Source organism: Oncorhynchus keta, chromosome 8 (assembly GCF_023373465.1).
Source record: "Oncorhynchus keta strain PuntledgeMale-10-30-2019 chromosome 8, Oket_V2, whole genome shotgun sequence".
Taxonomy (NCBI): Eukaryota; Metazoa; Chordata; class Actinopteri; order Salmoniformes; family Salmonidae; genus Oncorhynchus; species Oncorhynchus keta.
This window is the reverse complement of record NC_068428.1, coordinates 48400168-48423540: the sequence shown is the minus strand read 5'-3', so window position 1 is coordinate 48423540 and position 23373 is coordinate 48400168. Positions and strand designations below refer to the sequence as shown.

Genomic DNA, 23373 nt, shown 5'->3' with positions numbered 1-23373 from the left:
GTAGCCTAGTGGTTAGAGTGGAGGGGCGGCAGGGTAGCCTAGTGGTTAGAGTGGAGGGGCGGCAGGGTAGCCTAGTGGTTAGAGTGGAGGGGCGGCAGGGTAGCCTAGTGGTTAGAGTGGAGGGGCGGCAGGGTAGCCTAGTGGTTAGAGTGGAGGGGCGGCAGGGTAACCTAGTGGTTAGAGTGGAGGGGCGGCAGGGTAGCCTAGTGGTTAGAGTGGAGGGGCGGCAGGGTAGCCTAGTGGTTAGAGTGGAGGGGCGGCAGGGTAGCCTAGTGGTTAGAGTGGAGGGGCGGCAGGGTAGCCTAGTGGTTAGAGTGGAGGGGCGGCAGGGTAGCCTAGTGGTTAGAGTGGAGGGGCGGCAGGGTAGCCTAGTGGTTAGAGTGGAGGGGCGGCAGGGTAGCCTAGTGGTTAGAGTGGAGGGGCGGCAGGGTAGCCTAGTGGTTAGAGTGGAGGGGCGGCAGGGTAGCCTAGTGGTTAGAGTGGAGGGGCGGCAGGGTAGCCTAGTGGTTAGAGTGGAGGGCGGCAGGGTAGCCTAGTGGTTAGAGTGGAGGGGCGGCAGGGTAGCCTAGTGGTTAGAGTGGAGGGGTGGCAGGGTAGCCTAGTGGTTAGAGTGGAGGGGCGGCAGGGTAGCCTAGTGGTTAGAGTGGAGGGGCGGCAGGGTAGCCTAGTGGTTAGAGTGGAGGGGCGGCAGGGTAGCCTAGTGGTTAGAGTGGAGGGGCGGCAGGGTAGCCTAGTGGTTAGAGTGGAGGGGCGGCAGGGTAGCCTAGTGGTTAGAGTGGAGGGGCGGCAGGGTAGCCTAGTGGTTAGAGTGGAGGGGCGGCAGGGTAGCCTAGTGGTTAGAGTGGAGGGGCGGCAGGGTAACCTAGTGGTTAGAGTGGAGGGGCGGCAGGGTAGCCTAGTGGTTAGAGTGGAGGGGCGGCAGGGTAGCCTAGTGGTTAGAGTGGAGGGGCGGCAGGGTAGCCTAGTGGTTAGAGTGTAGAGGCGGCAGGGTAACCTAGTGGTTAGAGTGGAGGGGCGGCAGGGTAGCCTAGTGGTTAGAGTGTAGAGGCGGCAGGGTAGCCTAGTGGTTAGAGTGTAGAGGCGGCAGGGTAGCCTAGTGGTTAGAGTGGAGGGGCGGCAGGGTAGCCTAGTGGTTAGAGTGTAGAGGTGGCAGGGTAGCCTAGTGGTTAGAGTGTAGAGGCGGCAGGGTAGCCTAGTGGTTAGAGTGTAGAGGTGGCAGGGTAGCCTAGTGGTTAGAGTGTAGAGGTGGCAGGGTAGCCTAGTGGTTAGAGTGTAGAGGTGGCAGGGTAGCCTAGTGGTTAGAGTGGAGGGGTGGCAGGGTAGCCTAGTGGTTAGAGTGGAGGGCGGCAGGGTAGACTAGTGGTTAGAGTGGAGGTGCGGCAGGGTAGCCTAGTGGTTAGGTTGGAGGTGCGGCAGGGTAGCCTAGTGGTTAGAGTGTAGGGGTGGCAGGGTAGACTAGTGGTTAGAGGGAGGTGCGGCAGGGTAGCCTAGTGGTTAGAGTGGAGGGGCGGCAGGGTAGCCTAGTGGTTAGAGTGGAGGGGTGGCAGGGTAGCCTAGTGGTTAGAGTGGAGGGGTGGCAGGGTAGCCTAGTGGTTAGAGTGGAGGGGCGGCGGGGTAGCCTAGTGGTTAGAGTGGAGGGGTGGCGGGGTTACCTAGTGGTTAGAGTGGAGGGGCGGCGGGGTAGCCTAGTGGTTAGAGTGGAGGGGCGGCAGGGTAGCCTATTGGTTAGAGTGGAGGGGCGGCAGGGTAGCCTAGTGGTTAGAGTGGAGGGGCGGCAGGGTAGCCTAGTGGTTAGAGTGTAGAGGTGGCAGGGTAGCCTAGTGGTTAGAGTGGAGGGGCGGCAGGGTAGCCTAGTGGTTAGAGTGGAGGGGCGGCAGGGTAGCCTAGTGGTTAGAGTGGAGGGGCGGCAGGGTAGCCTAGTGGTTAGAGTGGAGGGGCGGCAGGGTAGCCTAGTGGTTAGAGTGGAGGGCGGCAGGGTAGCCTAGTGGTTAGAGTGGAGGGGCGGCAGGGTAGCCTAGTGGTTAGAGTGGAGGGGCGGCAGGGTAGCCTAGTGGTTAGAGTGGAGGGGCGGCAGGGTAGCCTAGTGATTAGAGTGGAGGGGCGGCAGGGTAGCCTAGTGGTTAGAGTGGAGGGGCGGCAGGGTAGCCTAGTGGTTAGAGTGGAGGGGCGGCAGGGTAGCCTAGTGGTTAGAGTGGAGGGGCGGCAGGGTAGCCTAGTGGTTAGAGTGGAGGGGCGGCAGGGTAGCCTAGTGGTTAGAGTGGAGGGGCGGCAGGGTAGCCTAGTGGTTAGAGTGGAGGGGCGGCAGGGTAGCCTAGTGGTTAGAGTGGAGGGGCGGCAGGGTAGCCTAGTGGTTAGAGTGGAGGGGCGGCAGGGTAGCCTAGTGGTTAGAGTGGAGGGGCGGCAGGGTAGCCTAGTGGTTAGAGCGTTGGACTAGTAACCGGAAGGTTGCAAGTTCAAACCCCCGAGCTGACAAGGTACAAATCTGTCGTTCTACCCCTGAACAGGCAGTTAACCCACTGTTCCTAGACCAGTTAACTCACTGTTCCCAGGCCGTCATTGAAAATAAGAATTTGTTCTTAACTGACTTGCCTGGTTAAATAAAGGTCAAATTAAATAGGCCGTTGGGCCACCGCGATACGCCAAAACGGCTTCAATGCGCATCGGCATACATTCTTCCTGTGTCCGGAACTTCCTGTGTGGAAGCACCTGCTTTCAATATACTCGAGTGTTTCCTTTATTTTGCCAGTTACCTAAAGGAACGGACGGAGAGGAAACGCTCAAGTCTCATCAAAATGGAGTCTAACGTTGCGGAATAATTTAATGTCATCAAATATGCAAAGACCCGTATCACTATGCTGAGAGGTTTTCCATTTCTAAAAGGATGGCGTTTAGGTGTAAAGACCCGTATCACTATGCTGAGAGGTTTTCCATTTCTAAAAGGATGGCGTTTAGGTGTAAAGACCCGTATCACTATGCTGAGAGGTTTTCCATTTCTAAAAGGATGGCGTTTAGGTGTAAAGACCCGTATCACTATGCTGAGAGGTTTTCCATTTCTAAAAGGATGGCCTTTAGGTGTAAAGACCCGTATCACTATGCTGAGAGGTTTTCCATTTCTAAAAGGATGGCGTTTAGGTGTAAAGACCCGTATCACTATGCTGAGAGGTTTTCCATTTCTAAAAGGATGGCCTTTAGGTGTTTCTGGAGTGTGTTGTGTTCATAGCCATTTACACAAAAAAAAAATTGAGATTTGATTGTAAAAACTTAGTCAAATCCAATACAACACCTCACAGAGTATTTCAGGGAGTGAAATATGGAACTGAACCTCATTTTAGATGAGTATTTCAGGGAGTGAAAAATGTGCCAACTGCAAGGGGTGTGTAGGTGTTCACTAGGTCCTGTATGTGCTCAACTTACTGTTATTTGCTTAGCGTGTTAAGACACCAGGTTAAACGCTAGCTGGGTAAACACGGTTGACTTGTTGATGTATTCAGGTCATTAACTAAATCCGTTAGGGCTAGAATGTCTGGCATCCGTTTGTCCCAGGAAGTCGACCTCCAGGCTCAGGCCCAGGGCTTACGACCAGGATATGGAGACATTATTGTGTTTAGATAGGCAGGGCAGGTAAACAGTAGTAGTGTTCTCTAGGTGGCCCTGGGGTTACACTGACTCAGGGAGAGTGTCCTAGTCAATCCCACCCTGCCCTGGGGACTAACTGGGCGGGGAGAGAGGAGGAGGCAGGGAAGTGTCCAAATCCCAGAATGTCCAAATAGAATCCCATCAAAATTGTCCCAAAATAATGAAATAAAAAACAATAATGTGCAGATCACTTCAAAAATGCAAAAAATATTGTTAGTCACAAAAAAAATCCAATCAACAGGATCAATCTCACCAGATGGTTCTTCTTTAATTTACTGTGCATTCTACATCTCCCTGTGCATTCTGCATCTCCCTGTGCATTCTACATCTCCCTGTGCATTCTACATCTCCCTGTGCATTCTACATCTCCCTGTGCATTCTGCATCTCCCTGTGCATTCTACATCTCCCTGTGCATTCTACATCTCCCTGTGCATTCTACATCTCCCTGTGCATTCTGCATCTCCCTGTGCATTCTACATCTCCCTGTGCATTCTGCATCTCCCTGTGCATTCTACATCTCCCTGTGCATTCTGCATCTCCCTGTGCATTCTAGTTCTCCCTGTGCATTCTGCATCTCCCTGTGCATTCTGCATCTCCCTGTGCATTCTGCATCTCCCTGTGCATTCTACATCTCCCTGTGCATTCTACATCTCCCTGTGCATTCTGCATCTCCCTGTGCATTCTGCATCTCCCTGTGCATTCTACATCTCCCTGTGCATTCTACATCTCCCTGTGCATTCTACATCTCCCTGTGCATTCTGCATCTCCCTGTGCATTCTGCATCTCCCTGTGCATTCTACATCTCCCTGTGCATTCTACATCTCCCTGTGCATTCTGCATCTCCCTGTGCATTCTGCATCTCCCTGTGCATTCTACATCTCCCTGTGCATTCTACATCTCCCTGTGCATTCTGCATCTCCCTGTGCATTCTACATCTCCCTGTGCATTCTACATCTCCCTGTGCATTCTACATCTCCCTGTGCATTCTGCATCTCCCTGTGCATTCTGCATCTCCCTGTGCATTCTACATCTCCTGTGCATTCTGCATCTCCCTGTGCATTCTGCATCTCCCTGTGCATTCTACATCTCCCTGTGCATTCTGCATCTCCCTGTGCATTCTACATCTCCCTGTGCATTCTGCATCTCCCTGTGCATTCTGCATCTCCCTGTGCATTCTGCATGCATTCTGCATCTCCCTGTGCATTCTGCATCTCCCTGTGCATTCTAGTTCTCCCTGTGCATTCTACATCTCCCTGTGCATTCTACATCTCCCTGTGCATTCTGCATCTCCCTGTGCATTCTGCATCTCCCTGTGCATTCTGCATCTCCCTGTGCATTCTGCATCTCCCTGTGCATTCTGCATCTCCCTGTGCATTCTGCATCTCCCTGTGCATTCTACATCTCCCTGTGCATTCTGCATCTCCCTGTGCATTCTGCATCTCCCTGTGCATTCTGCATCTCCTGTGCATTCTGCATCTCCCTGTGCATTCTACATCTCCCTGTGCATTCTACATCTCCCTGTGCATTCTGCATCTCCCTGTGCATTCTACATCTCCCTGTGCATTCTAGTTCTCCCTGTGCATTCTACATCTCCCTGTGCATTCTACATCTCCCTGTGCATTCTGCATCTCCCTGTGCATTCTACATCTCCCTGTGCATTCTAGTTCTCCCTGTGCATTCTACATCTCCCTGTGCATTCTGCATCTCCCTGTGCATTCTACATCTCCCTGTGCATTCTGCATCTCCCTGTGCATTCTAGTTCTCCCTGTGCATTCTACATCTCCCTGTGCATTCTGCATCTCCCTGTGCATTCTGCATCTCCCTGTGCATTCTGCATCTCCCTGTGCATTCTACATCTCCTGTGCATTCTACATCTCCCTGTGCATTCTACATCTCCCTATGCATTCTACATCTCCCTGTGCATTCTACATCTCCCTGTGCATTCTGCATCTCCCTGTGCATTCTGCATCTCCCTGTGCATTCTGCATCTCCCTGTGCATTCTGCATCTCCCTGTGCATTCTGCATCTCCCTGTGCATTCTGCATCTCCCTGTGCATTCTGCATCTCCCTGTGCATTCTGCATCTCCCTGTGCATTCTGCATCTCCCTGTGCATTCTGCATCTCCCTGTGCATTCTACATCTCCCTGTGCATTCTGCATCTCCCTGTGCATTCTGCATCTCCCTGTGCATTCTGCATCTCCCTGTGCATTCTGCATCTCCCTGTGCATTCTGCATCTCCCTGTGCATTCTACATCTCCCTGTGCATTCTACATCTCCCTGTGCATTCTAGTTCTCCCTGTGCATTCTAGTTCTCCCTGTGCATTCTACATCTCCCTGTGCATTCTACATCTCCCTGTGCATTCTACATCTCCCTGTGCATTCTAGTTCTCCCTGTGCATTCTAGTTCTCCCTGTGCATTCTAGTTCTCCCTGTGCATTCTAGTTCTCCCTGTGCATTCTAGTTCTCCCTGTGCATTCTAGTTCTCCCTGTGCATTCTACATCTCCCTGTGCATTCTACATCTCCCTGTGCATTCTAGTTCTCCCTGTGCATTCTAGTTCTCCCTGTGCATTCTACATCTCCCTGTGCATTCTACATCTCCCTGTGCATTCTAGTTCTCCCTGTGCATTCTAGTTCTCCCTGTGCATTCTAGTTCTCCCTGTGCATTCTAGTTCTCCCTGTGCATTCTAGTTCTCCTGTGCATTCTAGTTCTCCCTGTGCATTCTAGTTCTCCCTGTGCATTCTAGTTCTCCCTGTGCATTCTAGTTCTCCCTGTGCATTCTAGTTCTCCCTGTGCATTCTAGTTCTCCCTGTGCATTCTAGTTCTCCCTGTGCATTCTACATCTCCCTGTGCATTCTAGTTCTCCCTGTGCATTCTAGTTCTCCCTGTGCATTCTAGTTCTCCCTGTGCATTCTAGTTCTCCCTGTGCATTCTACATCTCCCTGTGCATTCTACATCTCCTGTGCATTCTACATCTCCCTGTGCATTCTAGTTCTCCCTGTGCATTCTACATCTCCCTGTGCATTCTAGTTCTCTCTGTGCATTCTAGTTCTCCCCTGTGCATTCTAGTTCTCCCTGTTCTAGTTCTCCCTGTGCATTCTAGTTCTCCCTGTGCATTCTAGTTCTCCCATGTGCATTCTAGTTCTCCCTGTGCATTCTAGTTCTCCCTGTGCATTCTAGTTCTCCCTGTGCATTCTAGTTCTCCCTGTGCATTCTAGTTCTCCCTGTGCATTCTAGTTCTCCCTGTGCATTCTAGTTCTCCCTGTGCATTCTACATCTCCCTGTGCATTCTACATCTCCCTGTGCATTCTACATCTCCCTGTGCATTCTAGTTCTCCCTGTGCATTCTAGTTCTCCCTGTGCATTCTAGTTCTCCTGTGCATTCTAGTTCTCCCTGTGCATTCTACATCTCCCTGTGCATTCTAGTTCTCCCTGTGCATTCTACATCTCCCTGTGCATTCTAGTTCTCCCTGTGCATTCTAGTTCTCCCTGTGCATTCTAGTTCTCCCTGTGCATTCTACATCTCCCTGTGCATTCTAGTTCTCCCTGTGCATTCTAGTTCTCCCTGTGCATTCTAGTTCTCCCTGTGCATTCTAGTTCTCCCTGTGCATTCTAGTTCTCCCTGTGCATTCTAGTTCTCCCTGTGCATTCTACATCTCCCTGTGCATTCTAGTTCTCCCTGTGCATTCTAGTTCTCCCTGTGCATTCTAGTTCTCCCTGTGCATTCTAGTTCTCCTGTGCATTCTAGTTCTCCCTGTGCATTCTACATCTCCCTGTGCATTCTAGTTCTCCCTGTGCATTCTAGTTCTCCCTGTGCATTCTAGTTCTCCCTGTGCATTCTAGTTCTCCCTGTGCATTCTAGTTCTCCCTGTGCATTCTACATCTCCCTGTGCATTCTACATCTCCTGTGCATTCTACATCTCCCTGTGCATTCTACATCTCCCTGTGCATTCTACATCTCCCTGTGCATTCTAGTTCTCCCTGTGCATTCTAGTTCTCCCTGTGCATTCTAGTTCTCCCTGTGCATTCTAGTTCTCCCTGTGCATTCTAGTTCTCCCTGTGCATTCTAGTTCTCCCTGTGCATTCTAGTTCTCCCTTCTAGTTCTCCCTGCATTCTAGTTCTCCCTGTGCATTCTAGTTCTCCCTGTGCATTCTAGTTCTCCCTGTGCATTCTAGTTCTCCCTGTGCATTCTAGTTCTCCCTGTGCATTCTAGTTCTCCCTGTGCATTCTAGTTCTCCCTGTGCATTCTAGTTCTCCCTGTGCATTCTAGTTCTCCCTGTGCATTCTAGTTCTCCCTGTGCATTCTAGTTCTCCCTGTGCATTCTAGTTCTCCCTGTGCATTCTAGTTCTCCCTGTGCATTCTAGTTCTCCCTGTGCATTCTAGTTCTCCCTATTCTAGTCTCCCTGTGCATTCTAGTTCTCCCTGTGCATTCTAGTTCTCCCTGTGCATTCTAGTTCTCCCTGTGCATTCTAGTTCTCCCTGTGCATTCTACATCTCCCTGTGCATTCTAGTTCTCCCTGTGCATTCTAGTTCTCCCTGTGCATTCTAGTTCTCCCTGTGCATTCTACATCTCCCTGTGCATTCTAGTTCTCCCTGTGCATTCTAGTTCTCCCTGTGCATTCTACATCTCCCTGTGCATTCTACATCTCCCTGTGCATTCTAGTTCTCCCTGTGCATTCTAGTTCTCCCTGTGCATTCTAGTTCTCCTGTGCATTCTACATCTCCCTGTGCATTCTACATCTCCCTGTGCATTCTAGTTCTCCCTGTGCATTCTAGTTCTCCCTGTGCATTCTAGTTCTCCCTGTGCATTCTAGTTCTCCTGTGCATTCTAGTTCTCCCTGTGCATTCTAGTTCTCCCTGTGCATTCTAGTTCTCCCTGTGCATTCTAGTTCTCCCTGTGCATTCTAGTTCTCCTGTGCATTCTAGTTCTCCCTGTGCATTCTACATCTCCCTGTGCATTCTAGTTCTCCCTGTGCATTCTAGTTCTCCCTGTGCATTCTAGTTCTCCCTGTGCATTCTAGTTCTCCCTGTGCATTCTACATCTCCCTGTGCGAACTGGAAACAGGTTTCCCCACCCCCAAAAAAACTACCTAAAATCAAGCAACTTCACTGATTTAAAAGAAATAACCAGTTCTGATCCCGTACACAGACTCGCGGGGTCTGAGAGGGTGGGTCATCTTCCGGCGTCAATCTGCAGATGTAAAATTCTCAAGTCCCCCAAAAAACTTTTCTGCCACAGAAATGTCCAGTTTCTTAGACAGTTTTATAACTGTGGCAATGAAACACCACAACATCCATGTTTTTAACACACCGGGTACGCTACCATATCTTCACTAGCATCCACTACCATATCTTCACTAGCATCCACTACCATACCTTCACTAGCATCCACTACCATACCTTCACTAGCATCCACTACCATACCTTCACTAGCATCCACTACCATACCTTCACTAGCATCCACTACCATACCTTCACTATTTACTACAGCATCCACTACCATACCTTCACTATTTACTACAGCATCCACTACCATATCTTCACTATTTACTACAGCATCCACTACCATACCTTCACTATTTACTACAGCATCCACTACCATATCTTCACTATTTACTACAGCATCCACTACCATATCTTCACTATTTACTACAGCATCCACTACCATATCTTCACTAGCATCCACTACTATATCTTCACTATTTACTACAGCATCCACTACCATATCTTCACTATTTACTACAGCATCCACTACCATACCTTCTCTATTTACTACAGCATCCACTACCATACCTTCACTATTTACTACAGCATCCACTACCATATCTTCACTATTTACTACAGCATCCACTACCATACCTTCACTATTTACTACAGCATCCACTACCATATTTTCACTATTTACTACAGCATCCATACCTTCACTAGCATCCACTACCATATCTTCACTATTTACTACAGCATCCACTACCATACCTACAGCATCCATACCTTCACTAGCATCCACTACCATATCTTCACTATTTACTACAGCATCCACTACCATACCTTCACTAGTATACGCTACCATACCTTCACTATTTACTACAGCATCCACTACCATATCTTCACTATTTACTACAGCATCCACTACCATACCTTCACTATTTACCACAGCATCCACTACCATATCTTCACTAGTATCCACTACCATACCTTCACTATTTACTACAGCATCCACTACCATACCTTCACTATTTACTACAGCATCCACTACCATACCTTCACTAGTATACGCTACCATACCTTCACTATTTACTACAGCATCCACTACCATACCTTCACTATTTACTACAGCATCCACTACCATACCTTCACTATTTACTACAGCATCCACTACCATATCTTCACTAGTATCCACTACCATACCTTCACTATTTACTACAGCATCCACTACCATACCTTCACTAGCGTCACTTCGCTTTAGTGGTTTCGGGACGACAGCTCTTACAGCGTATTTTACATAACCAAGCTTCACATGCACGTATTTGTTCTTTATCAGAAACCAACCGGACCGACAGACTCTTTTCCTCCGTTAACCCCAGCAGGTCAGACGCCGGGCTCCAACCGGGATTTCAACCTGAACATCCGTCGTCACCCCTTTGACTCCGAAGTTCAAAACACACAACTTCTGTTGTCCGGATTTCTTTTGAATCTCACTGCGATCTTCCTCTGTTATTCAGACTTACAATTTAATGAGACCACTCCTGGTCACTCTGACAGACTCCACTTTTCCCAGCCCACAAGGAATACCTAGGATAGGATAAGTAATCCTTCTCACCCCCTAAAAGATTTAGATGCACTATTGTAAAGTGACTGTTCTACTGGATGTCATAAGGTGAATGCACCAATTTGTATGTCGCTCTGGATAAGAGCGTCTGCTAAATGACTTAAATGTAATGTAAATGTCTAACCACTAGGTAATATAATATAATATTATATGTAATATTAATAACAGTCAGAATTGGCAGATACATCAAATCAAATCAAAGTTTATTTGTCACGTGTGCCGAATGCAACAGGTGTAGGTAGACCTTACAGTGAAATGCTGAATACAACAGGTGTAGTAGACCTTACAGTGAAATGCTGAATACAACAGGTGTAGTAGACCTTACAGTGAAATGCTTAATACAACAGGTGTAGTAGACCTTACAGTGAAATGCTGAATACAACAGGTGTAGTAGACCTTACAGTGAAATGCTGAATACAACAGGTGTAGTAGACCTCACAGTGAAATGCTGAATACAACAGGTGTAGTAGACCTTACAGTGAAATGCTTAATACAACAGGTGTAGTAGACCTTACAGTGAAATGCTTAATACAACAGGTGTAGTAGACCTTACAGTGAAATGCAGAATACAACAGGTGTAGTAGACCTTACAGTGAAATGCTTAATACAACAGGTGTAGTAGACCTTACAGTGAAATGCTTAATACAACAGGTGTAGTAGACCTTACAGTGAAATGCAGAATACAACAGGTGTAGTAGACCTCACAGTGAAATGCTGAATACAACAGGTGTAGTAGACCTCACAGTGAAATGCTGAATACAACAGGTGTAGTAGACCTCACAGTGAAATGCTGAATACAACAGGTGTAGTAGACCTCACAGTGAAGTGCTGAATACAACAGGTGTAGTAGACCTCACAGTGAAATGCTGAATACAACAGGTGTAGGTAGACCTTACAGTGAAATGCTGAATACAACAGGTGTAGGTAGACCTCACAGTGAAATGCTGAATACAACAGGTGTAGGTAGACCTCACAGTGAAATGCTGAATACAACAGGTGTAGGTAGACCTCACAGTGAAATGCTGAATACAACAGGTGTAGGTAGACCTCACAGTGAAATGCTGAATACAACAGGTGTAGGTAGACCTCACAGTGAAATGCTGAATACAACAGGTGTAGGTAGACCTCACAGTGAAATGCTGAATACAACAGGTGTAGGTAGACCTCACAGTGAAATGCTGAATACAACAGGTGTAGGTAGACCTCACAGTGAAATGCTGAATACAACAGGTGTAGGTAGACCTCACAGTGAAATGCTGAATACAACAGGTGTAGGTAGACCTCACAGTGAAATGCTGAATACAACAGGTGTAGGTAGACCTCACAGTGAAATGCTGAATACAACAGGTGTAGGTAGACCTCACAGTGAAATGCTGAATACAACAGGTGTAGTAGACCTCACAGTGAAATGCTGAATACAACAGGTGTAGTAGACCTCACAGTGAAATGCCGAATACAACAGGTGTAGTAGACCTCACAGTGAAATGCCGAATACAACAGGTGTAGTAGACCTCACAGTGAAATGCCGAATACAACAGGTGTAGTAGACCTCACAGTGAAATGCCGAATACAACAGGTGTAGTAGACCTCACAGTGAAATGCCGAATACAACAGGTGTAGTAGACCTCACAGTGAAATGCTGAATACAACAGGTGTAGTAGACCTTACAGTGAAATGCTGAATACAACAGGTGTAGTAGACCTTACAGTGAAATGCTGAATACAACAGGTGTAGTAGACCTCACAGTGAAATGCTGAATACAACAGGTGTAGTAGACCTTACAGTGAAATGCTGAATACAACAGGTGTAGTAGACCTCACAGTGAAATGCTGAATACAACAGGTGTAGTAGACCTTACAGTGAAATGCTGAATACAACAGGTGTAGTAGACCTCACAGTGAAATGCTGAATACAGCAGGTGTAGTAGACCTCACAGTGAAATGCTGAATACAACAGGTGTAGTTGACCTTACAGTGAAATGCTGAATACAACAGGTGTAGTAGACCTTACAGTGAAATGCTGAATACAACAGGTGTAGTAGACCTTACAGTGAAATGCTGAATACAACAGGTGTAGTAGACCTTACAGTGAAATGCTGAATACAACAGGTGTAGTAGACCTTACAGTGAAATGCTGAATACAACAGGTGTAGTAGACCTTACAGTGAAATGCTGAATACAACAGGTGTAGTAGACCTCACAGTGAAATGCTGAATACAACAGGTGTAGTAGACCTCACAGTGAAATGCTGAATACAACAGGTGTAGTAGACCTCACAGTGAAATGCTGAATACAACAGGTGTAGTAGACCTCACAGTGAAATGTTGAATACAACAGGTGTAGTAGACCTTACAGTGAAATGCTGAATACAGCAGGTGTAGTAGACCTCACAGTGAAATGCTGAATACAACAGGTGTAGTAGACCTTACAGTGAAATGCTGAATACAACAGGTGTAGTAGACCTCACAGTGAAATGCTGAATACAACAGGTGTAGTTGACCTTACAGTGAAATGCTGAATACAACAGGTGTAGTAGACCTTACAGTGAAATGCTGAATACAACAGGTGTAGTAGACCTTACAGTGAAATGCTGAATACAACAGGTGTAGTAGACCTTACAGTGAAATGCTGAATACAACAGGTGTAGTAGACCTTACAGTGAAATGCTGAATACAACAGGTGTAGTAGACCTTACAGTGAAATGCTGAATACAACAGGGGTAGTAGACCTTACAGTGAAATGCTGAATACAACAGGTGTAGTAGACCTCACAGTGAAATGCTGAATACAACAGGTGTAGTAGACCTTACAGTGAAATGCTGAATACAACAGGTGTAGTAGACCTTACAGTGAAATGCTGAATACAACAGGTGTAGTAGACCTCACAGTGAAATGCTGAATACAACAGGTGTAGTAGACCTCACAGTGAAATGCTGAATACAACAGGTGTAGTAGACCTTACAGTGAAATGCTGAATACAACAGGTGTAGTAGACCTTACAGTGAAATGCTGAATACAACAGGTGTAGTAGACCTTACAGTGAAATGCTGAATACAACAGGTGTAGTAGACCTCACAGTGAAATGCTGAATACAACAGGTGTAGTAGACCTTACAGTGAAATGCTGAATACAACAGGTGTAGTAGACCTCACAGTGAAATGCTGAATACAACAGGTGTAGTAGACCTTACAGTGAAATGCTGAATACAACAGGTGTAGTAGACCTTACAGTGAAATGCTGAATACAACAGGTGTAGTAGACCTCACAGTGAAATGCTGAATACAACAGGTGTAGTAGACCTTACAGTGAAATGCTGAATACAACAGGTGTAGTAGACCTTACAGTGAAATGCTGAATACAACAGGTAGACCTTACAGTGAAATGCTGAATACAACAGGTGTAGTAGACCTCACAGTGAAATGCTGAATACAACAGGTGTAGTAGACCTAACAGTGAAATGCTGAATACAACAGGTGTAGTAGACCTTACAGTGAAATGCTGAATACAACAGGTGTAGTAGACCTTACAGTGAAATGCTGAATACAACAGGTGTAGTAGACCTCACAGTGAAATGCTGAATACAACAGGTGTAGTAGACCTCACAGTGAAATGCTGAATACAACAGGTGTAGTAGACCTCACAGTGAAATGCTGAATACAACAGGTGTAGTAGACCTCACAGTGAAATGCTGAATACAACAGGTGTAGTCGACCTCACAGTGAAATGCTGAATACAACAGGTGTAGTAGACCTTACAGTGAAATGCTGAATACAACAGGTGTAGTAGACCTCACAGTGAAATGCTGAATACAACAGGTGTAGTAGACCTCACAGTGAAATGCTGAATACAACAGGTGTAGTAGACCTCACAGTGAAATGCTGAATACAACAGGTGTAGTAGACCTCACAGTGAAATGCTGAATACAACAGGTGTAGAAGACCTTACAGTGAAATGCTGAATACAACAGGTGTAGTAGACCTCACAGTGAAATGCTGAATACAACAGGTGTAGTAGACCTCACAGTGAAATGCTGTATACAACAGGTGTAGAAGACCTTACAGTGAAATGCTGAATACAACAGGTGTAGTAGACCTTACAGTGAAATGCTGAATACTACAGGTGTAGTAGACCTTACAGTGAAATGCTGAATACAACAGGTAGACCTTACAGTGAAATGCTGAATACAACAGGTGTAGTAGACCTCACAGTGAAATGCTGAATACAACAGGTGTAGTAGACCTTACAGTGAAATGCTGAATACAACAGGTGTAGTAGACCTTACAGTGAAATGCCGAATACAACAGGTGTAGTAGACCTTACAGTGAAATGCCGAATACAACAGGTGTAGTAGACCTCACAGTGAAATGCTGAATACAACAGGTGTAGTAGACCTCACAGTGAAATGCTGAATACAACAGGTGTAGTAGACCTTACAGTGAAATGCTGAATACAACAGGTGTAGTAGACCTTACAGTGAAATGCTGAATACAACAGGTGTAGTAGACCTCACAGTGAAATGCTGAATACAACAGGTGTAGTAGACCTCACAGTGAAATGCTGAATACAACAGGTGTAGTAGACTTCACAGTGAAATGCTGAATACAACAGGTGTAGTAGACCTCACAGTGAAATGCTGAATACAACAGGTGTAGTAGACCTCACAGTGAAATGCTGAATACAACAGGTGTAGTAGACCTTACAGTGAAATGCTGAATACAACAGGTGTAGTAGACCTTACAGTGAAATGCTGAATACAACAGGTAGTAGACCTCACAGTGAAATGCTGAATACAACAGGTGTAGTAGACCTTACAGTGAAATGCTGAATACAACAGGTGTAGTAGACCTCACAGTGAAATGCTGAATACAACAGGTGTAGTAGACCTTACAGTGAAATGCTGAATACAACAGGTGTAGTAGACCTTTCAGTGAAATGCTGAATACAACAGGTGTAGTAGACCTTTCAGTGAAATGCTGAATACAACAGGTGTAGTAGACCTTACAGTGAAATGCTGAATACAACAGGTGTAGTAGAACCATACAGTGAAAAGCTGAATACAACAGGTGTAGTAGACCTCAGTGAAATGCTGAATACAACAGGTGTAGTAGACCTCACAGTGAAATGCTGAATACAACAGGTGTAGTAGACCTCACAGTGAAATGCTGAATACAACAGGTGTAGTAGACCTCACAGTGAAATGCTGAATACAACAGGTGTAGTAGACCTCACAGTGAAATGCTGAATACAACAGGTGTAGTAGACCTCACAGTGAAATGCTGAATACAACAGGTGTAGTAGACCTCACAGTGAAATGCTGAATACAACAGGTGTAGTAGACATCACAGTGAAATGCTGAATACAACAGGTGTAGTAGACCTCACAGTGAAATGCTGAATACAACAGGTGTAGTAGACCTTACAGTGAAATGCCGAATACAACAGGTGTAGTAGACCTCACAGTGAAATGCTGAATACAACAGGTGTAGTAGACCTCACAGTGAAATGCTGAATACAACAGGTGTAGTAGACCTCACAGTGAAATGCTGAATACAACAGGTGTAGTAGACCTTACAGTGAAATGCTGAATACAACAGGTGTAGTAGACCTTACAGTGAAATGCTGAATACAACAGGTGTAGTAGACCTCACAGTGAAATGCTGAATACAACAGGTGTAGTAGACCTTACAGTGAAATGCTGAATACAACAGGTGTAGTAGACCTCACAGTGAAATGCTGAATACAACAGGTGGAGTAGACCTCACAGTGAAATGCTAAATACAACAGGTGTAGGTAGATCTTACAGTGAAATGCTGAATACAACAGGTGTAGTAGACCTTACAGTGAAATGCTGAATACAACAGGTGTAGTAGACCTCACAGTGAAATGCTGAATACAACAGGTGGAGTAGACCTCACAGTGAAATGCTAAATACAACAGGTGTAGGTAGATCTTACAGTGAAATGCTGAATACAACAGGTGTAGTAGACCTTACAGTGAAATGCTGAATACAACAGGTGTAGTAGACCTCACAGTGAAATGCTGAATACAACAGGTGTAGTAGACCTCACAGTGAAATGCTGAATACAACAGGTGGAGTAGACCTCACAGTGAAATGCTAAGTACAACAGGTGTAGGTAGATCTTACAGTGAAATGCTGAATACAACAGGTGTAGTAGACCTCACAGTGAAATGCTGAATACAACAGGTGTAGTAGACCTCAGGTAACTCTAATGATCTTATCCTTTACAGCAGAGGTAACTCTGGGTCTTCCTTTCCTGTGGCAGTCCTCATGAGACCCAGTTAACTCTAATGAACTTATCCTCTGCAGCAGAGGTAACTCTGGGTCTTCCTTTCCTGTGGCAGTCCTCATGAGACCCAGTTAACTCTAATGAACTTATCCTTTACAGCAGAGGTAACTCTGGGTCTTCCTTTCCTGTGGCGGTCCTCATGAGAGCCAGGTAACTCTAATGAACTGATCCTCTGCAGCAGAGGTAACTCTGGGTCTTCCTTTCCTGTGGCAGTCCTCATGAGAGACAGGTAACTCTAATGAACTGATCCTCTGCAGCAGAGGTAACTCTGGGTCTTCCTTTCCTGTGGCGGTTCTCATGAGAGACAGGTAACTAATGAACTTATCCTCTGCAGCAGAGGTAACTCTGGGTCTTCCTTTCCTGTGACGGTTCTCATGAGAGACAGGTAACTAATGAACTTATCCTCTGCAGCAGAGGTAACTCTGGGTCTTCCTTTCCTGTGACAGTCCTCATGAGAGACAGGTAACTCTAATGAACTTATCCTCTGCAGCAGAGGTAACTCTGGGTCTTCCTTTCCTGTGACGGTTCTCATGAGAGACAGGTAACTCTAATTAACTGATCCTCTGCAGCAGAGGTAACTCTGGGTCTTCCTTTCCTGTGGCGGTCCTCATGAGACCCAGTTAACTCTAATGAACTCATCCTCTGCAGCAGAGGTAACTCTGGGTCTTCCTTTCCTGTGGCGGTCCTCATGAGAGCCAGTTAACTCTAATGAACTCATCCTCTGCAGCAGAGGTAACTCTGGGTCTTCCTTTCCTGTGGCGGTCCTCATGAGAGCCAGTTAACTCTAATGAACTCATCCTCTGCAGCAGAGGTAACTCTGGGTCTTCCTTTCCTGTGGCGGTCCTCATGAGAGCCAGTTAACTCTAATGAACTCATCCTCTGCAGCAGAGGTAACTCTGGGTCTTCCTTTCCTGTGGCGGTCCTCATGAGAGCCAGTTAACTCTAATGAACTCATCCTCTGCAGCAGAGGTAACTCTGGGTCTTCCTTTCCTGTGGCGGTCCTCATGAGACCCAGTTAACTCTAATGAACTGATCCTCTGCAGCAGAGGTAACTCTGGGTCTTCCTGTCCTGTGGCGGTCCTCATGAGACCCAGTTAACTCTAATGAACTGATCCTCTGCAGCAGAGGTAACTCTGGGTCTTCCTGTCCTGTGGCGGTCCTCATGAGACCCAGTTAACTCTAATGAACTGATCCTCTGCAGCAGAGGTAACTCTGGGTCTTCCTGTCCTGTGGCGGTCCTCATGAGACCCAGTTAACTCTAATGAACTGATCCTCTGCAGCAGAGGTAACTCTGGGTCTTCCTGTCCTGTGGCGGTCCTCATGAGACCCAGTTAACTCTAATGAACTGATCCTCTGCAGCAGAGGTAACTCTGGGTCTTCCTGTCCTGTGGCGGTCCTCATGAGACCCAGTTAACTCTAATGAACTGATCCTCTGCAGCAGAGGTAACTCTGGGTCTTCCTGTCCTGTGGCGGTCCTCATGAGACCCAGTTAACTCTAATGAACTGATCCTCTGCAGCAGAGGTAACTCTGGGTCTTCCTGTCCTGTGGCGGTCCTCATGAGACCCAGTTAACTCTAATGAACTGATCCTCTGCAGCAGAGGTAACTCTGGGTCTTCCTGTCCTGTGGCGGTCCTCATGAGACCCAGGTAACTCTAATGAACTGATCCTCTGCAGCAGAGGTAACTCTGGGTCTTCCTGTCCTGTGGCGGTCCTCATGAGACCCAGGTAACTCTAATGAACTGATCCTCTGCAGCAGAGGTAACTCTGGGTCTTCCTGTCCTGTGGCGGTCCTCATGAGACCCAGGTAACTCTAATGATCTTATCCTCTACAGCAGAGGGAACTCTGGGTCTTCCTTTCCTGTGGCAGTCCTCATGAGACCCAGTTAACTCTAATGATCTTATCCTCTACAGCAGAGGGAACTCTGGGTCTTCCTTTCCTGTGGCGGTCCTCATGAGAGTCAGTTTCATCATAGCGCTTGATAGTTTTTGCGACTGCACTTGAAGAAACTTTTAAAGTTCTTGACATTTTCCGTATTGTCTTAAAGTAATGATGGACTGACCTTCATGTCTTAAAGTAATGATGGACTGACCTTCATGTCTTAAAGTAATGATGGACTGACCTTCATGTCTTAAAGTAATGATGGACTGACCTTCATGTCTTAAAGTAATGATGGACTGACCTTCATGTCTTAAAGTAATGATGGACTGACCTTCATGTCTTAAAGTAATGATGGACTGACCTTCATGTCTTAAAGTAATGATGGACTGACCTTCATGTCTTAAAGTAATGATGGACTGACCTTCATGTCTTAAAGTAATGATGGACTGACCTTCATGTCTTAAAGTAATGATGGACTGACCTTCATGTCTTAAAGTAATGATGGACTGTCATTTCTCTTTGCTTTATTTGAGCTGTTCTTGTCATAATATGGACTTGGTCTTTTACCAAATAGGGTTTTCTCCTGTATACCACCCCTACCTTGTCACAACACAACTGATTGGCTGGAACGCATTGAGAAGGAAAGAAATTCCACACCTGTTAACCGAAATGCATTCCAGGTGATTACCTCGTGAAGCTGGTTGAGAGAATGCCAAGAGTGGTGCAAAGCTGTCAACAAGGCAAAGGATGGCTACTTTGAAGAATCTCAAATATAAAATACATTTTGATTGGTTTAACATATTTTGGTCACCACACACACACACACACACACACACACAATAACACACACACACACACACACAATAACACACACACACACACAATAACACACACACACAATAACACACACACACACACACACACACACACAATAACACACACACACCAAAGACAGAAGTAGAATATTGAGAGAAGGTTAGTAGTGTGTGAGACCATCTAGCGACCCACCCCTGAGCCTGTCGAGGGGAAACCCAACTCTCTTGTGTGTTTTTATCAATCAGTCTTCTACCAGCAGGGGAGTTTTTCCTGTTGACTCATTCAGAGAAATCTTGGTCAGAGAAAGTCCATTTATCAAACATGCGTGCGTGTGTGTGTGTGTGTGTGTGTGTGTGTGTGTGTGTTCCTTCTCTTTTCTCCCAGATAATGCTTCTGCGAAACGCTGTCACTGTTCTATTTCCACGGCAACCGCCGGTTCTGAAATTAACCCTTTCCTGACTAGACTGCTGCAGTCTGATACCACATGGGCTGGGCTAAGTTGGATGAATCAGTGGTTACTGGGTGGTGGTTTTGTGAATCAGTCGTCTAGCAAAGGGGGGGTTTTCTGTTCTTCAGAAAGACTCATTCAGAGAAACCTAATTCTCAGCTCAAACCTCTGGATCATACCACCTCTCTACGCTTCTCCTCCTCTCGACCCATCTCCTCCTCTCTACCCATCTCCTCCTCTCTCTACCCATCTCCTCCTCTCTCTACCCATCTCCTCCTACCCATCTCTCTACCCATCTCCTCCTCTCTACCCATCTCCTCCTCTCTACCCATCTCCTCCTCTCTCTACCCATCTCCTCCTCTCTCTACCCATCTCCTCCTCTCTCTACCCATCTCCTCCTCTCTCTACCCATCTCCTCCTCTCTACCCATCTCCTCCTCTACCCATCTCCTCCTCTCTCTACCCATCTCCTCCTCTCTACCCATCTCCTCCTCTCTACCCATCTCCTCCTCTCTACCCATCTCCTCCTCTCTACCCATCTCCTCCTCTCTCTACCCATCTCCTCCTCTCTACCCATCTCTCCTCTCCTACATCTCCTCCTCTCTACCCATCTCCTCCTCTCTACCCATCTCCTCCTCTCTACCCTTCTCCTCCTCTCTACCCTCTCTCCTCTCTACCCTTCTCCTCCTCTCTACCCTTCTCCTCCTCTCTCTACCCATCTCCTCCTCTCTACCCATCTCCTCCTCTCTACCCATCTCCTCCCTCCTCTACCCATCTCCTCCTCTCTACCCATCTCCTCCTCTCTACCCATCTCCTCCTCTCTACCCATCTCCTCCTCTCTACCCATCTCCTCCTCTCTACCCATCTCCTCCTCTCTACCCATCTCCTCCTCTCTACCCATCTCCTCCTCTCTACCCATCTCCTCCTCTCTACCCATCTCCTCCTCTCTACCCATCTCCTCCTCTCTACCCATCTCCTCCTCTCTACCCATCTCCTCCTCTCTACCCATCTCCTCCTCTCTCTACCCATCTCCTCCTCTCTCTACCCATCTCCTCCTCTCTACCCATCTCCTCCTCTCTACCCATCTCCTCCTCTCTCTACCCATCTCCTCCTCTCTCTACCCATCTCCTCCTCCTCTCTACCCATCTCCTCCTCTCTCTACCCATCTCCTCCTCTCTACCCATCTCCTCATCTCCTCCTCTCTACTGATCTCCTCCTCTCTCTACCCATCTCCTCCTCTCTCTACCCATCTCCTCCTCTCTACCCATCTCCTCCTCTCTACCCATCTCCTCCTCTCTCTACCCATCTCCTCCTCTCTCTACCCATCTCCTCCTCTCTACCCATCTCCTCCTCTCTACCCATCTCCTCCTCTCTCTACCCATCTCCTCCTCTCTACCCATCTCCTCCTCTCTACCCATCTCCTCCTCTCTACCCATCTCCTCCTCTCTCTACCCATCTCCTCCTCTCTACCCATCTCCTCCTCTCTCTACCCATCTCCTCCTCTCTACCCATCTCCTCCTCCTCTCTACCCATCTCCTCCTCTCTACCCATCTCCTCCTCTCTACCCATCTCCTCCTCTCTCTACCCATCTCCTCCTCTCTACCCATCTCCTCCTCTCTCTACCCATCTCCTCCTCTCTCTACCCATCTCCTCCTCTCTCTACCCCTCTCCTCCTCTCTACCCCCCTCCTCCTCTCTACCCATCTCCTCCTGTCTCTACCCCTCCTCCTGTCTCTACCCCTCCTCCTGTCTCTACCCCTCCTCCTCTCTCTACCCATCTCCTCCTCTCTCTACCCATCTCCTCCTCTCTACCCATCTCCTCCTCTCTACCCATCTCCTCCTCTCTACCCATCTCCTCCTCTCTCTACCCATCTCCTCCTCTCTCTACCCATCTCCTCCTCTCTCTACCCATCTCCTCCTCTCTACTCATCTCCTCCTCTCTACCCATCTCCTCCTCTCTACCCATCTCCTCCTCTCTACCCATCTCCTCCTCTCTCTACCCATCTCCTCCTCTCTCTACCCATCTCCTCCTCTCTCTCTACCCATCTCCTCCTCTCTACCCATCTCCTCCTCTCTACCCATCTCCTCCTCTCTACCCATCTCCTCCTCTCTACCCATCTCCTCCTCTCTACCCATCTCCTCCTCTCTACCCATCTCCTCTCTCTACCCATCTCCTCTCTCTACCCATCTCCTCCTCTCTACCCATCTCCTCCTCTCTACCCATCTCCTCCTCTCTCTACCCATCTCCTCCTCTCTACTCATCTCCTCCTCTCTACCCACCTCCTCTCTCTTCCCATCTCCTCCTCTCGACCCTTCTCCTCCTCTCTACCCATCTCCTCCTCTCTCTACCCATCTCCTCCTCTCTCTACCCATCTCCTCCTCTCTCTACCCATCTCCTCCTCTCTCTACCCATCTCCTCCTCTCTCTACCCATCTCCTCCTCTCTCTGTGTGTGTGCTCGTCAATCTGCGTTCATGACAAGGTAAATCATTAGTTCGCACCCCTGAAAATCATTCCGAGAAACTCTGTGTCACTGATCTATTTCCATGGCAACCGCCAGTTCTGAAATTAACCCTTTCCTGACTAGGCTGGGCCAGGGGCTGGACTGGGCTAGATGAATCAGTGGTGTGCTGCTATGACTGGGGTTGACGGCCGCCCCTGGTGTCACATCCTGCAGGACCAGGTTGATTGCAGAGAGGAATGACGCAGCACCAAACCTCAGACTGGCTGTTGAATCAAAACATCGACTAGAATTTGTTTTATTTCATATAACTGCACACCTTCTTTCTTCACTGGTTCACGGTCCCCATATATTCCCTCGTAAATGTGATGAAGTGTATTACTGTGTCTCTCTCCTAGCTAAGGACCGCGAGGCGGCGCCGCAGAGTAAACTGGACTAAGAAGTTCTGGGCTTTGATGTGTCGAGGTATAACACACACACACCACACGGACACACACACCATACGGACACACACACCATACGGACACACACACACCATACGGACACACACACATCATACGGACACACACACACCACACGGACACACACACCACACGGACACACACACACCACACGGACACACACACACCATACGGACACACACACACCACACGGACACACACACCATACGGACACACACACCACACGGACACACACACACCACACGGACACACACACCACACGGACACACACACACCATACGGACACACACACACCACACGGACACACACACCATACGGACACACACACCACACGGACACACACACACCACACGGACACACACACCACACGGACACACACACACACCACACGGGCACATGGACACACACACGGACACACACACACACCACACAGACACACACACCACACGGACACACACACCACACGGACACACACACACGGACACGGACACACACACACACACACACACACACACACACACACACACACACACCATAC

At 47.5% G+C, this 23373-nt stretch overlaps 1 protein-coding gene and 2 long non-coding RNA genes across 5 annotated transcripts in view; 1 reads left to right on the top strand and 2 right to left on the bottom strand.

The window, feature by feature from the left end:
• Positions 1–23373, top strand: part of LOC127931535 (nascent polypeptide-associated complex subunit alpha, muscle-specific form-like) — a 208498-nt gene that overhangs the window by 20628 nt on the left and 164497 nt on the right. The gene's annotated exons all lie outside the window — the stretch shown is intronic.
• LOC127931542 (uncharacterized) lies at positions 10711–15190 on the bottom strand. Its single transcript, XR_008141687.1, has 3 exons — positions 13912–15190; positions 12397–12662; positions 10711–10863 (listed from the first exon to the last, which is right to left on the bottom strand). It is a non-coding gene; the product is annotated as an uncharacterized LOC127931542 (long non-coding RNA).
• LOC127931544 (uncharacterized) lies at positions 15538–16554 on the bottom strand. The gene is made up of 3 exons (XR_008141691.1): positions 16299–16554; positions 16032–16183; positions 15538–15651 (listed from the first exon to the last, which is right to left on the bottom strand). It is a non-coding gene; the product is annotated as an uncharacterized LOC127931544 (long non-coding RNA).